This window comes from Pseudopipra pipra, chromosome 12 (genome assembly GCF_036250125.1).
Source record: "Pseudopipra pipra isolate bDixPip1 chromosome 12, bDixPip1.hap1, whole genome shotgun sequence".
Lineage (NCBI taxonomy): Eukaryota > Metazoa > Chordata > Aves > Passeriformes > Pipridae > Pseudopipra > Pseudopipra pipra.
The window spans coordinates 19,461,748-19,489,349 of record NC_087560.1 but is presented as its reverse complement, the minus strand read 5'-3'; the positions used below and the strand labels follow the sequence as shown (position 1 = coordinate 19,489,349).

General features: G+C 45.4%; 1 protein-coding gene across 1 annotated transcript in view; it reads right to left on the bottom strand.

The window, feature by feature from the left end:
* Nucleotides 1-27,602, bottom strand: part of ZWILCH (zwilch kinetochore protein) — a 67,748-nt gene that overhangs the window by 14,378 nt on the left and 25,768 nt on the right. Inside the window, exon 23 of the transcript XR_010433851.1 lies at nucleotides 26,771-26,856. The gene's annotated coding sequence lies outside the window, so the exon portion shown is untranslated. The remainder of the gene's footprint in view (nucleotides 1-26,770; nucleotides 26,857-27,602) is intronic.

The following is a 27,602-nucleotide window of genomic DNA, read 5'->3' as shown; positions in this document are numbered from 1 at the left end:
TGGAATGGTTAGGGCTGGAAGGGACCTTAAAGCTCACCTTGTTCCACCCCCTGCCACGGGCAGGGACACCTCCCACTAGCCCAGGTTGCGCCAAGCCCCGTCCAAGCTTGGACACTTCAGGGATGGGGCAGCCACAGCTTCTCTGGATATTCAAACACTGGGAAAAGCCAAGCAGGAATTGCACACAACACAAGGAGGGAGGGTTAAGTGGCTGTGCCTGCAAACCCAGGCGAGCATTTGCCCCAGCAAAGGTCAAAAGCAGGACACAAAGCACTGGAAAAGGTCTGGTGCATCTCAGCTCACATCCAGCCTGCAACAACCTCTGTTTTGTCTCTTATTTACATCTTTATCTGAATAGAAACACAGCAAATGAGGTTGGGTTAAAGTGGTAAACAAGAATTTCAGCTGTAAGCTTTGATTATTGGGATGATCTGTGTTCTGATAGTGCTGCTGTGAATTGTGCCCCTTGGTTATTTCTGGAGGCAGAGTTTATAAACAGGGAACCTACAACAATGTTCCTTAATCCCCCCGCCCGCTTAGGAAAGTGAAGGATCACCTAAATTTAAAGCAATATATTTAAAACACTAAGAATCATTTCCTGGAGTGTTGCCTAGTTTGTTTAAGCTTTTTTTTTTTTTAAACAAAAAGTCCAAGCTGTGAATGTTTGCTTCTTGCTTTTATGTTTCAATTGTACTTATTTCTGTGCTTGCACCAGTGGAGGAACAGAATTTTTATTTTTGCAACAGCCCTTTCAGAAGGGGAAGTCACTTCTGCTCCTTATTGTGTGTGTTTTCAGCTAAGGACCATGAGATATGAGAAAGTGGACCACAAAATGATAACAAAGATTAATTTTAAAGGGGTTTTTTGATATGCATTAATGAGTAACTTGCCCCCATGTTTAGATATGCTTGAATATGAGAAGCACATGATGCCCATTCCAATTTTTTTTGATAAGTTTCAGACTTCCCTAAATTCTTCAATTCCCTAATCTAAATGTCTGGAGACTTTAAAGTCTCCCTCCCACAGCTTCCCTCAGGGATATTTCCTAAGGCACTGAGAATGAAAAGATAAGCATTCCTTGGTGGTGTTCACATTGTTTCATTTTCCCCCAATTTTCAAAGAAATCTGTAAGTTAATGGGAATGCCTCTCTCTCTCAGGGAGAACACTCATTCCCATAGACTGAGATGGCAGAACAAGCAAGGAAATAATTCCTGAGGTTGGCCTGTGCAGAGCCAGGAGCTGGACTTTGATGGTGCTTGTGGGTCTCTTCCAACTTGGGATATTCTGTGATCCTGAATAAAAATCAAACCCCAGTGCTCTGAAACTGTGTTCACAGTGCCACCCTAAGCTTTATGACTTTCAAAGTGTTTACACTTTACTGCCTGAAATGGAACCCCAAAAATCCAACTGAGTTTCAGCCCTGCTTTCACTAAGACTGAAATTACTTTTTCAAGGTTTTCCTTTGGGATTTAAAGGTAAGAGATGCAAAGCCACGACCTGGAAGGAGGATAAAGGTCTGTTGCACAGTGCAGAGGAGCAGCAGGGATTGTCCCTCCCCTGTGATTCCTTCAGCAGATGTTCCTCCCCTGGTGAGGAGGACTCTGGGCTAAGCCCCATGAAGACCCTCCTTCCTTTAAAAGCCCAAATGCAGCTGTGGTTGGGCCACCTCCCCCATGAGATTGACCCCTGGCCCTGCCCCACTCCAGCCCTCCTTCCCCAGGGACAGCCAGGCCAGGGTAGTGTTTCGTGGCTGCCATTCCAAAGCAAGAGCTGGAAATCCAAGAGTCTTGACTCAATAAATAAAATTCCAGCACCATTCACAGCCCCTACAGCTCAGCTTACAGGGAGAGCTGACAGAGTTTTCTCCCAGCTCAGGGGCTCCAGTGAGTTACAGCGATGAGGGAAGACCCAAGAATGTTGATTAATAGGTATTGTAACCCACAAAAAAAAAAAAAGAGGCCCAAAATTCACAGCCATTCCAGCAGTCAGGAAAAGCAGGAGGGCAGGGCTGAGAGGCACCAGAGTTGGGTATCAGTGACACCCTGCCCAGAGCAAGTAACACTCTGTTCTCTGCAAATCCAGGACAGAAAAATTCTAAATATCAGCACTTTCAAGTGCACAGAGACAACTTCCAGCTGCACCCACTGCTGGGCACGGGCTGGATTTGAGGGGCTGGCCAGAAGATGGAAATCCCTTATTGCTCTGTAATTTTTTTTTCTTGAACTCCTCAGTAGAAGCACTAGTTGGGCTTCTCATGGGTTTGGTCCTAGAGTTTCAGTGCTAAAATCTAAAAGAACCTTCAGACACTGAGTAAAATAAAAGCCTGGTGTGGTCCAGCTGGGGAGGCCAAGAGCTGAACATGGGAGGTTTGGGAATGGATGGACAAACAGCTGTCTGGAGTGATGTTGGTGTAGGTGAGCATGGGAAGGGACTGGGAGACCTTCTGAAGAACTTCCCAACCCCTTCTTCCAATTCCCTGAGTGTTGTCATGTTACCAGCTGTGTTGTCAAGCTTTGGAATAGCTGTCCAGGGAAACAGTGGAGTCACCACCCCTGGAAGTGTTGTGTGTGGCACTTGAGGACATGGTTTGATGCTGGACATGGTGGTGGTGCTGAACTGACCATTGGAATTGATGATCTTAAAGGTCTTTTCCAACCTTGACAACTCTGTGATTCCATGATTCATTTGATTCCTGTTCTCCCCTAATTTTACAATAACAAACACACCTCCAACATCCTCAAGTTCACCGACCACTGACAGAATTGCTCCTAAATCATCTAAAAACCAGGTACCCTCCAGCAGACACTCCCAGTGAAGAAAGAACACATCCAACCCTGCCAGAAATGGCCTGTGAGCCTCAGCCACCCCAGCAGAGCACCCAGCCCATGGCTATTCCAGATCCCTCCCCACAAAGTCAGACGGCTCCGAGGAGCAGTTGTTCCGAATTCCAGACGAGCAGCTCGTTCTGGCACCATGACAATGCAATAAACACACATTTCAAAGCCACTTTCCTCAGGTTCCTCTCTTGTTCACTGGACAGTTGCCAGAAGGAATAAAAATGTTACCCAGGGGTGAGCTCTCTGAAGGCATCAGGGGCTGGAGCTGAACCTCTGCGCTGATGGATCTTACAGAGCCTGAATTAGGAGTTTGCCAGGAATTCTGAACTTATGGAAAACAAGGTGGGGTTTTTTTATTTAATTATTAGATCAAGCAAAATACAATTAGTGCTCCAACACTGTGATTGGAGATTTCTTAAAAGGGGGAAAAAAAGGAATCAGAACTAAACCAAAGCCCACACTCCCAGTAACCATCAGTCAGCTGTTAAATGAAACCTGCTCTTCCTTTCAGATTAGCTCCTGTCTAGTGGTCCATAATTAATATTGATTTGAAGGCAGCTGCCCAAGGGATCCAGAACAAGTGAGTGCAGCACGTGCTGACACATGAACTATCATAATGGCCAGTTTGCATCCCAACTTGTATGAATATCTATCAGGAGGGAAGGGTTTCCCCCTCAGACTTCCAAAAGGTGAAATTCTAATTTCACCAGATTTCAGACACTGAAAAAATGGAAATGATATTTGAGGAAAATGGAAAGCCCTGATCTATTTTTTTTTTCAACTGCTTTAATCAGTTTTTCATGTCAAGCCCAGACTGAGAGTCTCAAAGAAGGAATTCCTTGCTGAAAGTCAATGGACTAAAGGATGGCATCAAAACCTGCATTCCTGGGTGGGGTTTGTGTCCGTATTCCATGGGCCAGAGACCTCCCAATGCCACCAGGGGAAGAAGTCAGGCTGTAACCCAGGATTTTAGCAACCTGAACTTCATTTCTTGCCTTGCCACAAACTTTCTCTGAGACACAGGGCAAGTGTTTGTGGTTTACTTTCATACCTGTGAAATGGGGGTTACAGGCTCACCTCAAACAGGCACAGAAAGGACAAAAACTGAAGAGTTTAGGAAAATTAGGCCTCTGACAGAAGAGTGACTGATCAAAGGGTGAGAAGACCACAACCTTCTGCAGCTCAGAAACTTCAACACACCGAGTGTTTTTAACCAGTGTTTTGCTTCATAAACACAAACAGCCATTTCCTCAGAGGGAAAAATGTAGGGGGGCAAAAAAAGGTTTCTCAATTGCCCTCATGAAGTCCTGTCCCTCAGAGCCACACCAGAGGGCTGAGAGGAAGGAGGGAGCCCTTCTTGCTGCCTCTGTCCCTCCTTCCCTCTCCAGCTGGAAGGTTCAGGGGAAGGGTAGGAATGTGCTTGGGTTGAGAAGAGCCTAAAGTGAGAATTAAAAATTGCTTGCACAAGCAAAGCAGCTGCTGTGAGAGAGAGAGAGATTTCCACCTTGCACTGGGCTTTCTTTCATCTCCCTGATGACTCCTGCAAGGAGCAGCACCAGAGCTCGGGAGAATTCCTGCCCTGGCAGCTTTGCCACACCACAATGTCAACTCCTGCCATGGAACTGCTCCGAGGATGCAAGGGGAGGTCACCAAAACAGAGAGGAACATTACATAATGCAGTGGAACCTGTGCTCATGACCAGGCTGGGAGCTGGAAAGATTCCCTGTGTTTCCGTAAAACATCCCATTTCCCTCCATACAATCCTATCGCAGGAAACAAACACAACAAAACAAAATCTATTAATTGTAGGCTCTGAGACTAAAGAAGGAAATGACAAGTTATATTAAGAAAAAGAGGGTGGCACTTTAAAGAAGAAAAAAACCCCAAGATGTCCCCAATTACTAAAATGTGTCCCTTTTGGTGCTGAAGCAAAACTGAAACAATTCTAGAACTACTCCTTTTCCTCCAACTTATTTTTAAATTAGAATGCTGAATGATGGATTTATCTCAATTAGAAAAATAAGGATTAATCACAGAAATTATTAACATATTTCAATGAGATTATTTAATCTCCTTAAACTGTTTGTTTTCAAGCCTGAAACAGTTTAAAGCTCCCTGTGCAAATAGTGGGCTTCCAAGCATCCTGCTGAATTCAAGAGCCCAGAAAGGCATCATTAGAAATAACACATTGTTTGCATTTTTCATAAAGACATCAAGTGTATTTCATCCCTGTGAAACCCGATCTCCCCCGGGGGAATTAGGGATGAGCAAAACCAGAGCAAGTGGAAGTTTAATTTTTTTTTTAAATGCCGAGAAGCCAACGGGTTAAGCTCTCAATTTATCTTTGTTTCTCCACAGATACAACCCTCTCGCAGAGACATTAAGAGCCCAGACCACACCTGGGTTTCTTTAGCGGTGGCCCGGCTGGAAATATTTGTCAGGCATTGTGTCAGATCCCAGAGCACATTCCTGCACTTTATGATTAACCTTTAAGGAGATTACGTTGGGAAAGGGCTGCGAGTGACATTCACCCCGAGCTGAGGGTGTTCAGGCTGCCAGGGTTTGCCCTTGGAGTTCCAAACAAAGCCCGAGGCAGACGCGGAATGAGCGTCCGTAGGAAACAGAACCCGCGGCCAAGCGCTGAAAACCAGCCAGGAACGTTCTGATATTTAGACAGGAGTAAATTCAATACCCATAGGAAAGGGGAAAAAAAAGACAGATGAGAGAAAGAGACCCTTCTAATCAGATCTGGTCACGGGGATGAGCAGATCAGCTGCAGTGGAGTAAAACCTGCCCAGAAGGTGGATTCACACCGCAAACAGATCCCTCCTGCCCCTCACCCCACACCCCCCAAACATCTCCAACAGGTTCTGCCATCTCTGCTGGGCTTGGCATTGCCCCAGCCCGTTCCTCCTGACAGGGTTTGCTCCCTGGATCCGTGTCAGCTGGGGCAACTCCAGCCTTGTTTCATTGAGAGTTTATCTGGGAGACTCAAGCAAAAGTCAGAGCCTGCCTGGGTCTGGGCACTCGGCCAAATCTGCAGAGACAAAGGACTTTGTCCAGCACAATGCTAATAAATGATTACACCCTCCTTTTACAAAACATTAATTCACTTGACTCGGGCCACAGGATTCCTTTTCCAAGTATACAGGAGGGGTTTAAAGAAAAAAAACATTCCCATTGCAAAGCAACTGCAGCAGACCTGATCAAACACATTTTCCCACTGTGCACTGAACAGGCTCCCTCACCCCACACCGGCCATTCCACAGCAAATGAAGTGGTGGGAGAGACGCAAAAGCAAATGTACTCCGGGTGTTTTGGAGGAAAAGTGGCAGGAGCACAAGGCAAAGGCTCTGCCACGTTCCCTGGTGCTTGGTATGTGCATTGTCCATCACCAGGAGAAGGTGATCCCTCAACACCCAGCTCCTATTATTCTGCTCAAGCACTGGTTGTGGAACTGCTGTCCCATCCCAGCGCTCTGACTTGGACCTCTGCCCAAGCCACATGTTTTTTCCCTTAAATCCTTGCTGCAAACTAATGCAGAAGCGGTTCCAGAGCCCCCAGCCCGGCTCTGCAGTCCCTGGAGGGGAGGGTGACAGAGCTGCTGAGTGACAGGGCTGCAACCAGCAGCCCTTGGGATGCAAACCCTCCCGAGCTCCGCGGTCCTCCAAGCCCTGGGAGAACATTCCATGTTGTTGAGCACCATCTGCTGGTACCTTGGCCACGGACACACGTGCAGCCACCTCCACCTGAGGTTGCTCTTGTGGAAGGAAGGACAAGAAGAGCTACATCACCCCTTTTTCCCTTGGAAGTTTTTGCTATTCTTACAACAGTCCTGCAGTCTCAGAGCCTGGCTTGGTTTTTCAGGGCTGGTGTTGATGCCAACAGTGTTTCTACCCCTGTCTGGATCAGCTTCACCTTTATTTGGAATTTCTTCCCTCATCTAAAAGTCCATCATTTGAGGGTCAACATTTAGCAGCCCAATCTCACACATAAAATGCAGGATGCCCTCCTGAGAACAAGGATTTTCCCCAAAGTCCTGGAAAGGACTTCAGGTCTTTCAGGACAATCACAGGTTGCATGATTTCATCTCCATCCCTGTGTCTGATTTCTGTTGCTCCTTGATGAGGACAAGGAAAATTTTACAGTTCACTACAAATTTTCAATACTACTTTGATATCAGCTTTTTTTGTTAAAGGCCTCAGGTATTTCTTGGGTGGTTCAGAAGGATTCCCTGCCTGAAATCACGGAAAAAATCTGTGATCACAAACAGTTGCAGACCAGTTACCAAATAGAAGGTTTCACACTTCTGTAACAAGGACAATGTTTGGTTTAAAGGAGAAAACACTGTAACAGAGATTTGCTTGAATGCTCCAGGCTCTGCAGAATCCCATCTCCTCCTGATGGGTTCCCACTTTCCACACTGCTCCCCAGCCCTTGGAATGCAGTGAGCTGGAAGCCACTGTCCAGGAGTTCACCAGGAGTCTGGAAACTCCACGTGGGAGCACAGGATTAACCCCTGTATGTGCTTCCTAAAGCATCTGATATTCAGGAACATCTGGCATTCCCACAGTGCAGACCTTTCCTACCACCAACCATCAAACTCAGCCCTCTCAGGCAGAAGAGAATTAGGGATACTGGGTCTCTCCCAGGCTCACTCGTGGGTTTTGGGCAGTTGGGGGGGTTTGGTTAATTATCAAGACTTTAAATCAAGTAAATATTTGGAGCTTACACACGTTCTTTCCTTGCTGAGTGACTTCTCAATACCTGGACTTTCTGAAGTTGTTTCTGTCAACATCAAGGATTTCTGGGTTTTTTTCTTTCTTTTTTTTTTTTTTTAAATAAATTCCAAAAATCCTTGAAAAACACTAAGACAAAGGCATGACTCACATTCAGAATTTCCTGTTGATTTTTTTTTTTTAAATGGCCAGGATGTCATTGGACAGCTTGTCCTAAAATAAACTGATTACAATGATTTTAAAAGGCCAGGGATGTAGAAGGTTTAAAGCAGCAATTCTGCCCCGTGAACCCCTTTCACCAGCAGTGCTGGGAGTGGGGCCCCCAGGGGAATCACTGGGACTTCTGCAGGTACAAGATTGTCAGAAATGGGCTTTAAAGGTCCAGTTCTCACAAGGCTTACAAGGCTGTTCCTGTAAAGCAACAATCAACTGGAAAAAAAAACCAAACCCAACTGCAAAAATCAGAAAAGCACGTCCAGGTTTGTCCTCCTGGGAGGTACCGAGGCAGCTCTACAGGGTGGGGGGTTCCCAGGGACACCAAGGGCTGGGAAGCTCCTTTTTCCCTGGAACAGGCACTCTGGGAATGGGGAAGAATGCCCAGTCTGGGTCACTTCACCCCCTGCCCCAGGTCAGAGGCACGGACACAGCTCCATCTCCACATCCTGCCCTCTGGCAGCAGCAGGAACTGTTCTCTCTCCTGGGCTGCCAGGACAGGGCAGATGGAGAGAAATGGGAAGGAACCACAGCAACAGAATGTTAAACAGGGAGGAATTGGTTGGGGATGGCCCTTGGAAGTGCCCCAGGAGCACATGCCTGACAGGGCTCCTTTGGGAAGTTGAGGCAGTCGCACTCCTTCCAGGCACAGGAACTGCAGAAGGCAATTCTGGGGTTTTCTCAGGCTCTCACATTCACCCAAAGCATTTCTCTCTTGGAGAAATGTTCTATTTGTTCATTACATGTGGGGGACTTGTGCTGCCCAGAAAGGCTGGATTTGAAAGCCATATGCTCCCTAAATGCACTGGGATAACGTGGATGATCTGTTGGATATTTCATCAGCTTTGTGCAGCTCTAAAGGGGGAGAGGCCACAGCAAACTCCATAAAACTTCAGAATCCTGTGGGAGAGGAGTGGTGGGGAGAGAAGGAGGCAACAAATCAGGAAAGTAATACAAAAACACGTTATGAAACTCAGTTTTGGTGAGGCTGAAGGGTCAGCAGGTGAGCAAATGCCTTGCTGACACACACACAGAGATTTTGCAACTGCACAGCAAAGCCTTGGTACAGATTACAAAAGGCTGGAAGGCAAGAGAGCCTGTTCCTTGATCCATCCTGAACTGGAGCTGCTCCCAGAGCAGGAATCAGGGAACCAGCTGAACACAGGATGCTCAGACAGGAGCAGCCTCGCTTTGCTCAGCTCTTGATCTGAGACAACAACAAAACAGGGAGGGAGGGGGTAAAGCTGGGACTTGGGAGCACAGCCTGGATGAGTCATTCCCCAAAAAGAATATTTCCAAGTCTCCCAGCTGAGGAGCAGCCAGCCAAGAGACTCCTGCTAGTCAGAAATTTAGTATACAAGGAAGAAAAGTTTGTTATGGAGTTGCATATGGCACTACATCTGCAAATATTTTACATGTTCAAATGTTTAGAGAATTATAGAAATACTAACTCCTCCAGCCTCCCTGTAAATGTTCTGAACACATTTTATAGGAGCAGCAGAGGCAGAAAAGCAGCTTTCTCCAAAGCCAGCCAGTCAGTAGCAGTTCTGAAGAGATGCAGAGCTCAAAAGTATTGCAGAAGATTTAAGAATGCTCATTTCATGGCACACACAGATTTCCTTCAGCAGCATTCACTTCCACTTTTCTTCTGATGGTTTGGGGATTATTACATATTTTTAATTAAAATTCCATCCCATAATTGTGGAAAGGAGATTGGTGGCACCACCACCTTTACACCAGCTATGGTAAAGCAAATAAAAGAGAAACCTTTTGTTATTTTTGGATACTTATTATTTCTGCATCCATCTCATGATATTAATGTTGACAATGAATGTTATGTTGAGAAAACCAAGGACTTTGTGGAGGATTAATAATGAAACATCCAGAGCAAAGACTCCTTTTGAAATCCTGATTTAACTCTTTCTACTTACAAATTCCCAGCCTCTTATTCAGGACAGAAGAAACCATTGAGCAGTTTAGTTGCTCAATCAAGTAGTGCAAATACCAAATGATGAAAGAAAGAGAAAGCAGAAAGTTTAAGAACATTTTATGGGCTCTAATCTGTTCCCAGGAAATTATTCCTGCCCAGTAAATAAGAGTAAACCAACAAAAAGGAAATTCTGTCAAAGAATAATCTATAAAGAGGAGAAAAAGTCAGGAAATCAGTGACTGCAGGCTCTGGTCAGGAGTTCCTGGCTCCCATTCCCCAGCTCTGTCTCCTAAACCACATTGGTTTCTGCCACACAAACTCCAGATGGAAAAGGCTCAGCTTTGGGTCTCCTGGTTAAACAAAAGCTGCAGCCCAGGGACTGGGAACATTCCTGCTGGGGTTCTGGCATCTCAGCTCTCATTCATGTGCACATCCCCATCAATAAATAGGGACTGGTACCTCAGGGAACAGCCAAAAAACTCCAGAGTGGTGCTGTTATTGCAGCCACATCACCCTGGAGCTGCAGAGAACTTCCCTCCCTCCACTTTCCTCCTCCAAGCACAGATGGCCAAACCCAGGCGTGGCTTTCAGGCCTTCAAACTCCTGCCCATGGATGTAACCAAGTGTTTGTATGTTTGTAAAGGACACAGGAACTGATACAACACATCTGCTCCCACAACACTGCTGCTTTCATCTCGGGGAGTTTTGGCTTCTCGGAGAGGAAGTAATTGGCTGTTAATTATGGGGGCTGAGAACTGGGCACATCACAGCACTGGCTTTGCAGGCATGATTCATGACAGCATCATTTCTCAGCAGCTGTCAGCAGCAAGGGCTCAGCACTTACAAGAAACTATTATAATATTATACCAGCAAAGGATGAAGACAAATGCTGTGCACAGCTGAGAAAGCAGCAAACAAAATATTTTCTTAAAACCTTCATTCGATGGAGAATCGACTTGAAACACGCTGTTTCTCAGGAGAGATAAACAACAACCCTGCCAGCGTGGCTTCCCAGCCTGTGAAACTGAAATCCAAACTCCTCAGATGTCCTCCCCAGAGCTGGATGAAAAATGAAAGCCCCTTTTCTCATTAATAGCTGGAAATTTTAAACTCGTTCTTAATACTCCCCAGCCTGTCTCCGTTCCCCTGTCTTCCTTGTCTTGTGCTGAAATTGTTTGCTCCTTGGGGAAGACATTTTGATTTGTTATCTTCATATAGGCCTTAGGAGATCTGGCCAAAATCCAGCCCTGAAGTATTTAAACCCAGGCAAACAATCAACCTGCATCAGCTCAGGAGTCCACACAGAGCAGCCTCCTGTCCCCAGTGACTCCCAGTAGCAAATGCTTTGGGGGAGAAAATGCAAATATCAGAGCACGTGTGGACTGAACTCCTTCCTGCCTGTATTTTCCCTGCTCCCTGCAGCTGAGGGAGAGACAAACAATGAGGAATAAACTTGGCCTCGTGGCCTGGGTGCATAACACAGAGATCCCAGCGCCATTTACTGTGCAGACCCCGATTTTTGCACTGCCAGAGGCAGCTTTGGCAGGCAAGGCAAGGTTTGTGCTGTAAAGTGTTAACTCATCCTGGCACATCTCATCACCTGAGGCAGTCCCAGCCCCTGGTGGAGGTGGGTTGTACCCACCCCATTTCACAACCCTGTGTAGTGGTAACTTGAAATCAGTGGCAGCTCAGGTGAAAATGTTGGGCTGTAAAGAGGGACAATCCAGGAATGCCTTCCCCAGCTGCCCCTGCTGTTGGGAAAGCAGGAGTGTCCCATCAGCCAGCACTGCTAACTCTGCCCAGGCACGTCAGACCAACGCTTTTATCTCTCTAAACAAAGGCTGTTCTTGGCAAAAAAATTTCTCCTAGAAACCAAACATCAGCACACTGGGCATTGCAAGGGAGAGCTGCACACAAACAGTTTTTCATAACCTCAGTTCCAGTTGGGTTTCCACAGCAGGAGTAAGTTCTGCAGAAGCTCTAGAAAGCTCTTTCCTCCTCAGCAACAATCACTAAATCTCTGTTTGCCAGAGAAGCACCATGAGGAAGGAGATGGTTTAATGGACAGCACCTCTGCCCCAACTTAGTCACCAGCCACAGGGAAAAACAAGGTGACCCAAAGACAGCACACACTAAAGAAGACACTCTTTCATATATCAGAAATTAAAATACTTTTACATGGGCTTCAAACTTTTTGGTGTGGTTTTACATACGCAGTTCCCTTCTGGATAATTGGTGCTGGGGAAGAGCCTGGTTGGCAGGAGGCAGGAAAAATTAAGGCTTCATGTTGTTTGTGGGCTAAACCAAAATACCAGGACTCGTATGTAAAACACAAATGAGAAGAAAGGAAAAACAACATTACAAAAATCCCTCAAAGGAGCCTAAAGAGAGCTGAGAGATAACAACATCTCTGACCTACACCCACAAAGCAGGGCCTGGGCCTTTTTCCCACTGAATTCCTGAGACTTTGGAGGAGAAAATACGAGCAAAATGTTTGTTTGTCAATACCCAGGAAACTTTCAACTTAGGACTATTTATTTCAGGAAAACAGGAGCTTTAGGAGTTTGAGATGATGATATACTGCCCTCAAAAGTCATTTTCGCATCACAGAGAAAAGCAAGACATTTCCTCATGAAAACTGGCTCTCCTTGGGATTAGAAACAAAGTACTGCAGTTTTATTGATGGGGAAGTGACTGCCAGAGAGAACAAATCCTTTGCCCAAGAACCAGAAAGTGAAAATTAATAATACTTTCTTAATTACCTTTTAAGTCTACAGAGGGGCAGAGCTGTGGGGTCACGTTTGGAGGTGGGGACAACACACAGGAGCATGTTTAGGGCTGTAGGTTAGATTTTGTCTTTTTCCTTCCATGGTGAACATGAGTTGGAAAAACTGGAGATGCTTTCAGCCCCAAAGAACTGTGGCTTATGATCCAACACTATCTGACTGAGCTTAACCTGATGGTGACCAGTCCCTGATTCATAAATCCTGGTGTAACTTTTCAAGTTGAGGAACTATTGACTCCAAACCCAGTCCCAGTCCCTCAGCACCACGTCAGATCCTTGAGTGTGACCAAGGCTCTCAGCACAGACACGGAGAGAAACAGAAAAACCACCTCAGAAGCCCCACATCTTCACACCTGTTCAACACCCCCAATCCTGAAACAAATTAGTGCTGGCCCTGTTGCCAACATTAACAGAAGCTTTTCAAAGAAAAACAGTAGGGAAGCCCTGGATTTGGAAGTTTGGAGGGCACCAGCCTCTATTTCTGCAAGTCTTGCACAGGAGACACATAGTTCTGATGGCAGGTGAGATCTATCAGGTGAAGATTTTAGCCTGTATTAAATGTGCCACAGACCAGACAGCAGAAGCACCCCAAGAGTTCAAGGGGTGTTTGTTACCTTACTGAAGAAAAGCTGATCTTGGGAAGCCTTTCAAAATCCACACAGTTATCCAGCTTGTCTTCAGAAATCCTGGACCTCACAGGCATCCAGAACAGGGTGAACTACCCCAAACCCGTCACCCACACAAAAGTTCCCAAGATGCTCCTGTCTCCTGATAACACCTTGTCAGCTCTTTATAGGTTTCAGGTGGTACCTACTGAACACCAACGGTTCTGCCCTGATTGGCATCACCTGGGAGGATCTGACTCCCAGCATCACCTGGGAAGATTTGACTCCCAGCATCCCCTGGATTTGACTCCCAGCATCACCTGGGAGGATGTGACTCCCAGAATCACCTGGATTTGACTCCCAGCATCACCTGGGAGGATGTGACTCCCAGCCTGCTCCCTCATGGGTGGAACTCAAACCCCCGTGCTCCAAACCATGCTCAGAGTCCAGTGATGTTGTCCAGCCAAGGAGGTGCAGCTGCAGTGGCTGCTCTCTGTGCTTTGTGCTGCTCGTCTCCTCAGAAGGTCCCTCCCAAACTCTGAGCTATTTGGTGGCTTTGGTTCCATGACCACAACTGGAGCCACTCAACCTCATGTGACTGCAATCACAGGGCCAAAAATCTGCTTGGGAATGGCCCTGTCTCACAGACAACACAACACCAGCAAAATCTGACGATGCCCAGCAGTGCCAGGACATTTCTGAGCTGGTGTGGGGTGTGGAACCTGCACCAGCCACCACCACTCACCCATGGCCAGAGAGGGGGGTGATGCACGGGCTAAAGAGCGTATTCCCTAAGTTGTTCCTTGGATATTCTCCTTGGGAAGTGGCCCTGGTTGGGTCACCCTGACACCTTCCACTAGACCAGGTTGCTCCAAGCCCCATCCAGGCTGGCTTTGCCACCTCCAGGATGCAGAGCTGAGGTGTGGAACACAAACCTGGGCTGCAGCAACTCTTCCCCTTTCATAGGGTCCCATCAAAAGGGTGCACTTGGTGTCCTAGACAGGCTTGGAGGCACTGCCTGCCCATCCAATCTCCATTCCCAATGAATTTCTGAGGGAATAAGGAGTAATGTTGAAGATCCAGCTAAAAACAAACATCTCAGCTGGACAATCTTTAACCAATTCATCCCAAAGAAAAACAGAACTCGGAGGGGACGTGGACAGTTCCTCCCTGCACAGATTTATTGGAAAGGTTTTAATAAACACAGATGTTGGGAACGGATGGCTACTGTGTAATCATGTGTAGGAAAAGCCAAAGGACAAAATATCCCTTAATGAAGCCCCACATACCGTGCAATATTCCAAAAACAAGGGAGGAAGGAATAGGGCTGGTGGTACAAACAGACAAATCCCAAGAACTCAGATGCTAATATTTATTAGTTTTGAGATGTTAGTTCTTCTCCACCCCATTTGTAAGCCCTGGAAGGCCTTGCTTTGAGCAACACACCAGGCAGCCCAAGAGTTCAAGAGACCTACGTGGCATTTCAGTCAGTTTTTAGAGAATTACACCCAGTTTTAAACTGAAATATGGAGATGGGAGATGGCTCTCACTATTTCTCATATCCTTCTTTAATACTTACTGGTGTTGCAAGGACTGCACACACCTCTGAATGTCAACAGGTGCTTATTTGAAGAGTTTTAACTAGATTTTCACAGAATCTCAAAGTGGTTTGGGTTCAAAGGAACCTTAAAAACCATCCAGTGCCACCCCCTGCCATGGGCAGGGACACCTCCCACCAGCCCAGGTTGTTCCAAGCCCCGTCCAACCTGGCCTTGGACACTTCCAGGGATGGGGCAGCCACAGCTTCTCTGGGCAATTTAAGATTTTAAGCTGTTCTGTTTTGGTTTCTAAAGGTATAAAAAAGTATTAAGAAGTCTCCACGAAAATATTTGAGGAATGAATCCATTATTGCCCTCTGCAATCCCCAGATTCTGCTGTGACCAGAAATAATCCTGGATTAGCACAAATGTGTTCACTTTTTCCAAAGAAGAGAAGAGAAAAATACTTGGACACTGAAGCAAATAAGTCTGAATTTCTGGCTTTTTACCAGTTTTTAGCACAAAAATTATAAGTTTTAATTTTTCTGGAGCTGATTGTATAATATGCTGGGAGAATATCTGAGTAGCATTTTTAGGGAATTTTCTCCTTCTTTTCCCTCCTTCATTTGGGACTTTCATTCACTAATCAACAACTAAATAATCCCTAAGGGGAAAGAAATATTTTTGCCAGTCCAATGTCCCTGTTGTGCCCGTGAACTTTGCCGAGGAATCCAAAACTCAGGCAACTTAAGAATATATTTGTAATATTCGACAAAATAATAAATTCAGCACATGACACAGGAAATAATAATCAGATGATCTCAGCCCCAGAAGTATTTCACTGCTGTGGAAATGCCAGGTTGGAGAGTTCATGTGGAAAAGGAAAAGCCTTGTAACTTCTCCAAACATCAGTCATCACTTCCAGATACCTCTAAATACAGCCATTCATTTCACACTGCAGGATATTGTATTGAAAAGCAAGGCAGGGCCAACCCAGCACCTTCTACCACTAAATATGCACTGCACAAACCTTAGCTAAGTGTGTTTTTCCTATTTGGAATAGGGCTCTTTCATTTCCAGAAAAGAGCTTCGTGCTTCTCGCTGAGCAAAATATTTATAGCAAAAAAAAATAAAAAATATAAAAGAGCTTGAAAAGGCAAATCCAAAGGTATTCCAAGATAGCTCCGTGTCAAATATAGAATGACTCATCCACCTCTTTCAATGAAAATGTTCATCCCAGACAGATCAAAGGGCCCGAGTACACCAAGCCCTTTTTGCTAAACCTGGCAGGAGAGTAAAAAGGTTTTCAATCAGCAGCCACTTGGTGGGAGGTCTGGGAACAAATGAAAGCCATAAGACGCTGGCATCTGAGAGAGCCCATCCCCTACAATGCACAATAGGGCCCATGGACAGACTGTGAGCCCGCTTTGCAAGGAATAGAAGGAAGCCTGGATGGGTGTTTTTGTGCGGCTCTTCCAGATGGATCTGATATTAGTGATGTGCTATTTTTGCGGGAGACATTCAAAGCTCTTCCTCGCTGCCCATCACCCACGTGCGTTCCCAGGCACAGCTCTTACTGGGTGTTTGCTTTCCAGCCCGGCTGGATCCCGCCAGCCCGCACGGCTCCGTGGATGTCCCGCGGTCCGGGAGCCTCCCCAAACCGGGATATTCTCGTTCGGTCCTATTTGGAAGGACCTAACCTTGGGCTTCCACCTCTTCCACCCCCACCCCCGCAAAGGTTGGGCCGCGGGGGAAGGGAAACCACAAAACACAGGAAAGCGAAATGTCAAAGTCTAATTTAAAATAACCCTGACCTGCTCGCTGCTCGCTGGGGGACACCACACGAGGCTAAAGAGCGGCTCGCACAGGGGCGGTTTGTGCCTCCCCCGGCCCCGGGAGGGTCCCGGCTCCCCCTGGCAGCCCCGGGAGGGTCCCGGTTTGCCGGTGCCCCCCGGGATGTCCCCAGTGCCGATCCCACGCTGCCATCGTGCGGCCGCTCCCGGCTCCTCGCAGCGCTCCCTCCCCTCCCTCCTCGGAGCCACCCGCGAGCCTGGATTCACAGAATCGTGGAATGGTTTCATCTCCTTCCACCGCCTGGGCAGGGACACCTTCCACTAGACCTTGCTCCAGCTTGGCCTGGACATTTCCAGGGATGGGGAAGCCACAGCTCCTCTGGGAATTCCATCCCATCCCATCCCCACTCTCACAGGGAAGAATTTCTTCCAACATCCCATCTAACCCTGCCCTCTGGCAGTTTAAACTCCCCTCCAACAAGCACCGTGTGGGCTTGGGCAGACCCAGCTTCCTCAGGACTAATTTTGGGGCCATGAGCTCTCTGAGTCAGGCAAGACACGAGTGGCCCCTCCAGTCAGAACTGAATATGAGTGAACATCCATCCTGGGCAGAGTGAGTTCCATCCCAGAGGTTTAACACTTCTGTTAGCAATGCCAACATCCCACATTCCTCTCACTGAATGCTTCACCTCACTGCCTGTGGGGAATGGGGAGAACAGCATCCTGTAAAGCCTCCTTAACTTCTTCCCGATTTTCTTTGTCCTCCTGCTGTTGTTTACCACTTCCAGCAGCAGCCACAGCAGGCCAGGAGACCTATTTACATCCTCCAGTGTGGCTGATCCATGGCCAGAGGGAGCAGGAATACACAGGCTGGCCAAATCATTCCCAGTGAAGGAAGAGCTGCCAGACCACAGCACAGCCTCCAACTTGCTCCACACTGGGATCCTCTGAACACCAGGGAACAGGGATGACACAGACTCACATTAACACCAGCCTGACCAAGGCATGGTTTGCTCCAACTGCCTCAACTTTCCATGCACAGGGATCATCTGGGCCTGGATGCTCCAACCCTGCTCTTCCAGCTGAACAGAAAGATTTTAGGAGCACATTATAATGAGAAAAGCTGAGTTGTGAGTTTGCCGAGTTTGGGGGTTTTTTTGCTGGATTCTTTTAACCCTTTTTAAATAGTAACTGTGCAGAACTCACAACTCCTTCAGAAGGGAAAACCCTGACACTGATGTACCTCTCAGTCATAAAGAATTCATGCATTTTACCCCGTTTTAAAACTCATTAACCAAGCTCCTGGAAGCAATTTTTCCACGACCCAAAGTAAAAAACAGTTGGAAAATTTCTCTGGGAAACAGTTGCCTGCGAAGCACTTAAAATTTATAAACTTCTGGTACAGTTTGTGCCATTTATCCTTGCTAAAGTAAATGGAAGCAATGGAATAGACTATGCACCCTGAGTAACATAATGCAATATTAAAGGACACCCAGCGGAGCAGTTTAGAGGCTGAGGGATCTAAATCACAGGCTGGGAAACCAGAAGGAAAACGTGCAGCACCATTTGTTGGTGGCTGTAGCTGTCACTGCTGCACAGGGCTGCAGAAGTGACAGCACTGATTTACTGGTTATGTGAATTGGAAGAGAAAGGAACAGTGGAAAGAATTCCTACGGAGGGATCACAGTGTTGTCACATCTCCTGCCACAGTCTGAGCTACCCACAAACTCACAGGGGTACATGGAGAGGGGCTCAGGCAAAGGAAGAGCCTAATTCCTGCACTGCTCCTGGGGTTCCCACATGGGCAGCCTGGAGCACCCCAGCTCTTTTGGGGGGTCACCTAAACTATTCCCTAGGGAAGGACAGGTAACGGCACGATGGCAGCAGCACTGATGAAATCTGGAGGAGATTCCCACCTTCATCCCTTCTAACTTCTTTTTTGTTCCTCCTCCACTGTCCTGGTCCAGGTAGAAGATTCCCAAGCAATGAGTCAAGAATTCCAGTGAGCAGAGAGCTCTGAACTGCACCAGGCACTGGGATCTCTGCATGGCACAGGCCACAGGACAGCACTTTGTGTGGCTTCCACAGGTCTCCAAGGACACAGAGGCCTCCTCCTCCAGTGCCTGGACTGGATGATCCTGAAGGTCTTTTCCAACCTGACTATAATTCCTTTGTGGCTATGGACTTTGTCTGGATGGAATCTGGACACTCCAGCCAAGGGCCAGGGAGCTCCAAACACCCACCAGCCTGGGGACAGCACCTTCCCTGCACAAATGCCCACTGACATTCCCAGAGAACTCTGGAACCCTTGGGTAGGTCCCTGGTGCAGATTAGTTGTACAGCACATGCCCAGGATTGGCACACACAGGGCACATTTCCACCTGGGAATGGCCAGACAAAGGAGAAACAGTCAGAGGAGATGTGGGAGTTTTGTACTTACCTTCCTCCCCACTCATTCCCTGCTTCTTACCTCTGCCCTAGGAAAATATATAGATTTTTAAGCACAATAATCAGCACTGGAATTGCACTTGGGAGTTGTTTTCTTTCGTCTATTTTTTTTAATGCATTTTGGTTTTTAATCCTGCCTGCATTCCTTTTCTTTCCCTCTCTTTGCTTTCTCCTTCAGTCCCACTGAAGATACACAAAATCATGATGTAAGAAACAAGTCACCCTTCCCATTCCTCTGTTCCTCCTCCAGTACTCTGCCAATTCCATTAACTGAGATGATGTGGGACAGTGGGATGCACTGGGGCAGACAGGGAGGCACAGCCACAAATCCTTCCTGGTGCAGGGACAGGGCTGCTACTGGGGAGGAATTTTATCAGAAGGATCAGGACAAACCCTAGTCAGGTTAGAGGAATTCTAAGATGAAAATGAAAGTTGAAATTCCTTGAATGTTTATCTTCATTTGTGTATATTTATTTGGCTGTTGAGGTGGACTTGTACACAGAACCACCCCCAGCCAAATGATGAGTGGGTTTATGGAAGATGAAGCAACAAGAACTTCATCTCAAAAGTCTCAAAATACTATTTAATTCTCGTTTGTGTCTTTAATATCAAAAGATATATTACTTTTCTGGTATGATGGCCAAACATTCTATTGCTCCTCTGGGATAATTGCATGTATTATTAGTAAATTAGCAGCTTCTGAAATCCTGAAAACACTTTTCAGAGTGCTCTGTTCTTAGGATTTTTAAGAAGTTTCTCACCATCACAATTACACAATAAAAGCTTGGAAGGAAATAGCTAAAAGAGTCTAATGGCTCAAAATCACAAGGGAAACAATGAATTTTGAAAGCAGACTTATCTGCTTTAAGCTTTAAGGTCTTTAACAAAATCTCCTGACTTTGGAGAGCATTTTTGGCTTTTGAAAGCTCCCACTTGGATCTCTAATGCTGCTCTTCACAGCCACTTCCTCACAATCTGTGCAGAAAACATCTGGGACTGACAGAGGGAGCAAAGAAGGCAGCAGGATTCCCATCAGCACCACTGCCTTGTGCTTCCCTGATGTTTTTATGGAATAATCCCATTTCTCTGTCAAACCAGCCCCACTTTATCAGTTCCCCAATGACAGGGATCACCCCCTGCAGCAGTGAGCAAATCTGCCCCAGAAAACACGGAGATTCCCCCTGGCTGGCAGGATCATTTCACACAGGAGGGCATGGAATCCTGGCTTCCAAGGACAGCTGTGCCTGGCTGGGGCTGGGGGCTCCAAGGAGAACTTCCCAGGAAGGATGAATGTGCCAAGAGGACAGGGCAGTCTCCTCCATCCAGTCTGATGCTACCAAGAGTAAACTCGAGCTGGGGGCATGTGGCACATCCCAAATTCAGTCTGGCAGGAAGGAAAGATCTGAGGATCACCAGTTTCCCATTCCCAGCTCTACCTGACAAGCTGCCTGGTCATCCCCTCTCCATCTCCAGAGCCAACAAAGCACCACTGAGGGGTCCTCCCACAGACACACACCCACCTGTCCTGGATGGAGACCTCATGGAATGGGAAATTAGACCCTGAGCTTCTTGAGGATGGGAAAGCATTAAAAGGAGGATATATTAAAATTTTAATATTCTAATTATATTCAGTGAGGTGTAGAAGTCCAGTCCCCACAGCTCTCATTTCCAAATGTCCAGCCCCTGCAGGACACACACACACACTTTGGAAACAAAACACCATAAAAAGATCAAAGATTCCTCTGGGAATAGATTCTCTGCACTCTTCAAAGCCAAATGTCCCCTCACTTGCCCCTTCATAAACTGATTAATTTCAGTGGGAAGAATCTGCTCACAGAATCAGCAAATCCCTGGAGGGAGAATAAGTGTTTGTGCTTGTTAACTCAGGGGCTGCAAGCAAAACCCAGAGAACCCTCTGTGTTTTCCTCTGCTCTACAGAAACAACAGGATTTATACTAATTCTCATTTCCAAGCTGCAACTGGTATTTAATCTGTTACCAGGCAGCTTTTCCTTGAGTCATTTTGCACATGGATCAGATGCAACCCCTTTCCCTGGATGCAGGAGTCAGGGAGTGCAGCATCTGCTGAGCCCTCGCCCGCTGCGGCCCCGGTGCCTGCAGTGCAGCTCCAAAATGTGAGGAATGCTCCCCCAGCAGACCCAGCTCACATCCTCCTCTCATTCACTAAAGCTGCTCTGTCCCTCCTGGGCTGCTTCAGAGCAGAATTGGGGTGGGAAGAGGAGGGCTCTGAAATCCAAGCCGTCCTGGGCCGTGCCTGTGTGTGGTCCGAGCCGGCAGCTCGTGCAGGGAGAAATGGGAAGCCACTAAAATGATTCTGCTTCTAAATATTTTGACCTTTATTGACATTTATAAGTAGCAGGCAGCTTAATTACCAATTAAAGGAAGTTATTAGCTACAAAAGGAGCCTGTTCTTTTTTTTCCCCCCTCATGGCTCCTTTCCCAACCCGGGTGCTGCTAGATGGGATTTCTGTGGCAGGACAAGGCAGAGGAGCCCAGGAGACCTCAGCTACTTTATAGCAAACCTAGACAGAAATCCTTAGAGAAGTCAAAAACCTTCATAAAATGGAGACTCCAGAGACTCCAGCAGAACAACAGGCTCTCCACTTGTAAAAGCCTTGTATTCCAGCCCCGACATTCCTACATGGAATTGCTTGGGGTGGGCATTCCTGCTGGCTGGGTTTCTTTCAAGCACACCCATAAAAAGGCCTCTCCAAACAGCTTTGGGGAGTTTTTTTCCCTTTTTTTTTCTTTTTTCACAATATGCATTTAATGCCTGGCACGAGGAGCTGAGAATATACAAGACTTGGCTGCTAATCCTGAGACATTCTGTTAAAACAACTGCGAGTTCTACCCCAGAGAAGGATGAATTCCTACAGCAAACAAAGCAGCTCCTTTAAAATCACCTCCACCCCAACTCCACCACCAGGACTGCAAGGGCTGGGAGCTCTGCACACATTTAGGGGCCCACCAGAGCATTAGGATTGTTTGCTGGGTGATGGCACTCACGAGAAGGTCTTAGTTAGGAAATATTTATTAGAATGAGCAAGGCCCTCCCATAATTTTAGAGTATATTTCTTTCAATAAAAATTAACTACAACACATACCAAAACTGCAGTGTGAGCAGAGCCCTGATACTGATATATATATGTATGATTTTGTAAACTAAACCAGTGCTAATATGAATTTAAAAATAGCCTCATGAAGGAACTACCCAGCCCTGCACACCCACATTATTTTCAGTTCTATAACAAACATTAATGTTGTTTTAAGTCTTTATATATGAAGGGAGAAGCCATGTAGGTAAGACATGGGAATCCAAAGAAAGACACTCAAAATTTTCTTTCCTCCCTGGGTGAATAACCCCAAGGTGTGACTTCCCCAGCAGCTGAGGGATCTAGACCACACTTTAGAGTGCATCAAACTCAAGGTATGGAAGTTCCAGCATTGTCCCAGGCACAATAATTTAGTTTTTCCTCAGCTCTTCCCCTGCTTCTGTCCAAAGCAATCCCAAGATCCCTTCCACCAACCTCAGCTTCTGATTTTCTGATAAACTTCTGGACTCTCAAGCACAATTTTTCATGCTGGTTTTTTTCCTTCTCTTAATTTTTTCCCCAGCTTTTTCTGCTCTGTATTCTTTACACCTTCCTTACTGAACTGGTAACTCACCCTCAGTTTCAGAGGAAAAAAATATGTTATTTTTCAAACTTTGAGTTTGATCCTGAAACCCCTAAAGTCAGAGGCAACAAGGACATTCCGTTCAGTGGGAACAGGACAGACCCAGGCTCCTGGACAGTGTGTTTTCAATCAGGGAGCCTTCACAGTGAAAAGGAAATCATTTGCATCGTATTTGTATTCATTGTCCACCTCCACAGGAGGGGAAATGTGCTGAGCAAAAAGGTTAAGTGTGCTGATGCCAGGAGGGCAGAGCTGATGCAGGGATTGCATCAGAAGCGCAGGGCAGTCCCAGCTCAGGGGAGCCAGACCTGTTTGTCATGGCACATGAAAGGTCAGCTGAGATCCCTGGGTGTCACTTCATCCCAGGGACACTCCAAGTGCCCCAAAACCAAAGCTCAAGTGAAAGGAGGTACCAAAGGGCAGCTGCTGCAGCCCCTCTGACAGTGTTTACTTACATTTGTCACTTGAGACCAAGAGAGGAATGTCCTCCTGGAAGTGTTTATCAGGGACCCTCAGCTGGGGAAGCCAGGCAGGAGTTCCCTGGGCCTGGGGCAGAAACACTGGTGGGGGCTGTCCCATCCCTGGGTTCAGAGAATCAGCTGGAGAACCTGGGAAACACAACCCAGCCAGACAAGCTGATTTTCAGAAGGCTACAACTTGCTCCAGAGATGGATCTCTCTCCTCTGGAAAGTTTTAGGCTCCTGCAGAAGATTGTGAGTCACTTGTTTTCCTGTTTTATACAACATTACTTTTCCTTGCTATAACGTTTGACCTGATATTAAATATTTCCTCTGGTGAGAAAACACTGAAACCCTTAATTTTAATTCCAAGAGGCTTCCCAGAGCTCCCAGAGTCTTTCCCACTGTCTTTCACCTGCTTCATTTATATCTGCCTCAGATATAAATTTTTCTCCTCAGCTCTCAGTTTAGAGCTGAACCTCACAGTTCATCACCACTTCAATTGTCTGGGATGATGAACAGCACCTTCTAGCCCTGTTAAGAGGGACCAGTAACAGTGGGCAGCTCTTCTGGCAGCTCCTTCCCAGCACGACAGCAGGGATGGAATGGGATCTCCCATCCTGGGGGAACATCCAGTTATCAAATATCTGAGGTTGTACTCAAATATATCTTCCTGAAGATTAATAATGAGGAAACCTGGTGCAAACATCAGCCAAAGCAGGCTCCAAAGGCTTGGAAAAGCACATCAAATCCAACAACACAGGTACCAGCAGGAATGAAACCTCTGGATTTTGACAACCTTGAACAATTCAGTAAATTCTGACTCTGATGGGAGTCAGGCAGCTGCCCCTGAGAACTGGGCAGTGGCTTCTGGGAGGAAGGAAATTGCTGCCACATGCAGTAAATAAAAAGAAGGTTTTTTAAAAAAAAAATACACACATAGTTGTGCTGCAGAATCATTCCATTCAGCCTGGCCTGAAACACAGGCAGCTACAACCCCATCATTCATCTCCAACATAAACACACAGTGGGTTAGACTTGCAGTAACATAGGTTGGGATTTTTAGTAGATGACATAAATAAATGTATTTTTATATTTCCTGACCACATTAAGCTCGAAATCAGGAGTTCTAAAATGTGAGCCACACACTGTAAGGCTTCTAATGGCCAATAAATTCAGACAGTCACACTGGAGCAATGTTTTCTCCTTAAAGGTACATTTTGCTGCAGTGGATAGAAATACAAGGGGACTTGTTTTTTTATGGCTTTGTGATTATATGTAGCTGAACATGATCATTCAATAAAGGTTAAAGTTCTCTTAGGAGGACAGCAAGATGGAAACCACTTCAGAAGGCACAATCCCAGACCCCAAATATTATTTCTACATGGAAAGACATTAGTAAGGAGAAGGGGGAAGATTGGGGAAAATTACTTTCCCCCAAAAAAAGAGCAATCCTGGAGAGGAAAGGTAAAACATCCCAGCTCAAGAGCATCAATGTATTCCTCTGTTCCTGTCCCACCTCTGCTACACTAAGAAAGCACAAAACAAGTTTTATCCTGCCCAGTGCATCTACTTCCCATTTGTAAAGTAGGGATTACAGTGCTGGAATTCCTTCAGGTGGGGTGTTAAAGGAATGAAGGACCTTAGAGAATCACCAGTGATACTTCAGAGCTAAAATACTCCCATGCTAAAGGTTATTTTTAATCTTTAGCCCTTTCAGCACTTCCAAGTGGAGATCAACATTATTACCATGACATCCCAGACTGGGAAATGGAATACAACAGGAATCAGGAATTTTTCAGCTACCTTCAAGTGGGATTTTGCTGCATGATGGCAAACAAAATTAATAAGAACCTCTCCAACCAGCCATGTTAAAAACCCAGCCTGAAAAATCAAGTGTTCAAGAGCTAGAACACCAGAACTAAAGCTGCCATGTGCAGTCCTAATTCACCTCTCCTGTGTGACACAATTAAAAGACATTTTTCTCCTAATTCACCTCTCCTGTGTGACACAATTCAAAGACATTTTTCTCCTAATTCACCTCTCCTGTGTGACACAATTCAAAGATATTTATCTCCTAATTCACCTCTCCTGTGTGACACAATTCAAAGACATTTTTCTCCTAATTCACCTCTCCTGTGTGACACAATTCAAAGATATTTTTCCCCGTGGCCTCACCCCATTGAGGGGGCAGGATGAACAGAGCTATTCAGTATTTCTCTTTTTTTTTCCACCTTTTGCAGTCGATGTGTGGCCTCGGTTTTATTTATAGCATGTCATTTAAACTCTTCACCGAAAACAGGATTATTCATTTCCTTGTGGGTTTTCATAGAACACTTATCACAGAAATATTTGCTTCACAAACATAACAAATGTCTCCTGACAAAACCCCTGCCAGGGAGGTGGGATGGCAGCACAGCCCCCCAGCCCAAATGCTTAATCAGAATCAGAGGTCCCACAAGGCTGTTTGGATTAGCATGAGATCATCTCAATGTAACACAGGGTGTAATAAATCCTTGGGCTTTAGCAAACCAGTGGTAACAAAACCCTGCTTTTTTGGAGGGAAAGATCCAAAACTTCCCCTGCCCTGAGTCCTGGGTTGGAGGAACCATCTGTTCCCACTCAGGGTTGCCCACAGCATTTGCAAACCTGGTTTGCTGTGGTTTAAAGCACCTCCTTCTGTGGCCACTGGGCAAACACCCAGCAAGGCCTCATCTGGAGCAAAGGAAGGCAGCAGAGGGAGACTGGAGTGAAATTGTTCCTTGAGTTTGGAAGATTCCCACTGAAATTTGCATTTTAAAAGGGAAAAAAAATTACCCCTAACTTTGTTTGCATGTCCTTACTTAGCAGTGTACATGTATGTGGTTATGGAATACACCTAATCCCAAAGGTTTTGGGTGTATTACCAAAAATTTATCCTATCTAATTATATATATATATATAATTTATATTATATATTTTATATATTCTATATATTATATATTTTATTTATAAAAATGTATAAATCAAATATATTAATAAAATATATAGTAAATATTGTATGTAATAAATACTATATTTTTATTATCTATTATATATTCATTATTAAATTTATATATTCATATATTATTATATAAACTATATTTTATATGTTATATATTATTGTATATTTATTATTTATATTATGTATTATTGTTATGTATTTATATTATGTATTTATGTTATATATTTATATATTTTATAGTAATGTATAATCTATAAGAATTTATCATATATAATATATAATAATAAATAGTGTATATAATATAAAAATTATATGCATAATAATTTTAATTTTTATATAAAAAATCATATCTGAAACATCTTTAAATTTGTAGGACCCAATGTTTTTTTCCAGCAGTTAATCAAGCATCAGCAAACTTTTAACAAACAGACATCAGTTCAGGCACTATAGAATCATTCTTCTCACAAACAAGACAATTTCCATCCACCCTTTTGGATTTTGACCTGGGCTAAAAATTATTAACTCTGCTTTTGAGACACCCTCTCTGCAGAAAAAATGCTGCTGTAAGTTCTCCCACCAGAATGGAAGAGTTGAGAAATACAATTCCCAAGTTTATGTGAGCCTGGAGTCCCACCTGCACACCCTGTCAGGGAAACCAATCCATAATTCCCTGTCCTTTTGCTTGTTTTACAACAGCCCCAGAGACATTCTTATGTTGGAAGGGTCTTTGAAAACATTTACTCACTGTTCTGGTCTCTGGACACTCTTCTGGTCCGTGTTGCTGATCTGAACCTCCCTTCAGTGAGACTGTTTTCAGAGGAGATCTGACAGCTGAAAGAAAAAGGCACAGTGCTCCCAGTTTATATCCACAGGCCTGGAAATCTGGCATGTCTGGAGCATTATTATCATCATTATTGTTATTATTACTATTATTATTACAAATATATTTTGGAATTTGTAGTTTTGGCATAACTGGAAGATGCATTGTAAAGAAGAGCTCTGCTTTTTAAAAATGTGTTCAATCACCTTGGAGCATCTCAAATTCAAGTATTTCAGCAGTGACTGGAACTAAGACTCTTTTTTGATGTGATGTAGTAAAAACAAAGTTCACAGCCATGATTTTAAGTATCACTTAGAAGCAGTTTTAGAAATACTACCATTATTATTGTGTTCAGACTGTTTTTAACCCTTCCCAGTGACAAAGGCTCTCAGAACTCATCTCAGCCCTGCTGTAATTAGACACACTTTCAACAGATTCAGCTGCAGATCAGCCCCCAGAGCAACAAAGAGGCTGAGATAAAGCACTGGGGCAGATATTTCACTTCAAGAACACATTAAATCTCCAGTGGCATCACTTGGTGTTTGACTGGAGCAGAATTTGAGCACTAGCAAGGCCTTGTCTCTGAGATTCATCCCTGAACAAGCAAAAGTAAAAGGCATTGCTTTTTTTCTCTGCTTGTTTTGTTTGTTTTAATAAAAAAGCTACAAGAAGGTCCAGGCCATGGCCCCAGACAACTGTCACTGTAAGGGCTGCACAAGAATTGGGACTGTCCCAGTTCACCCTCACACTTTCCCTG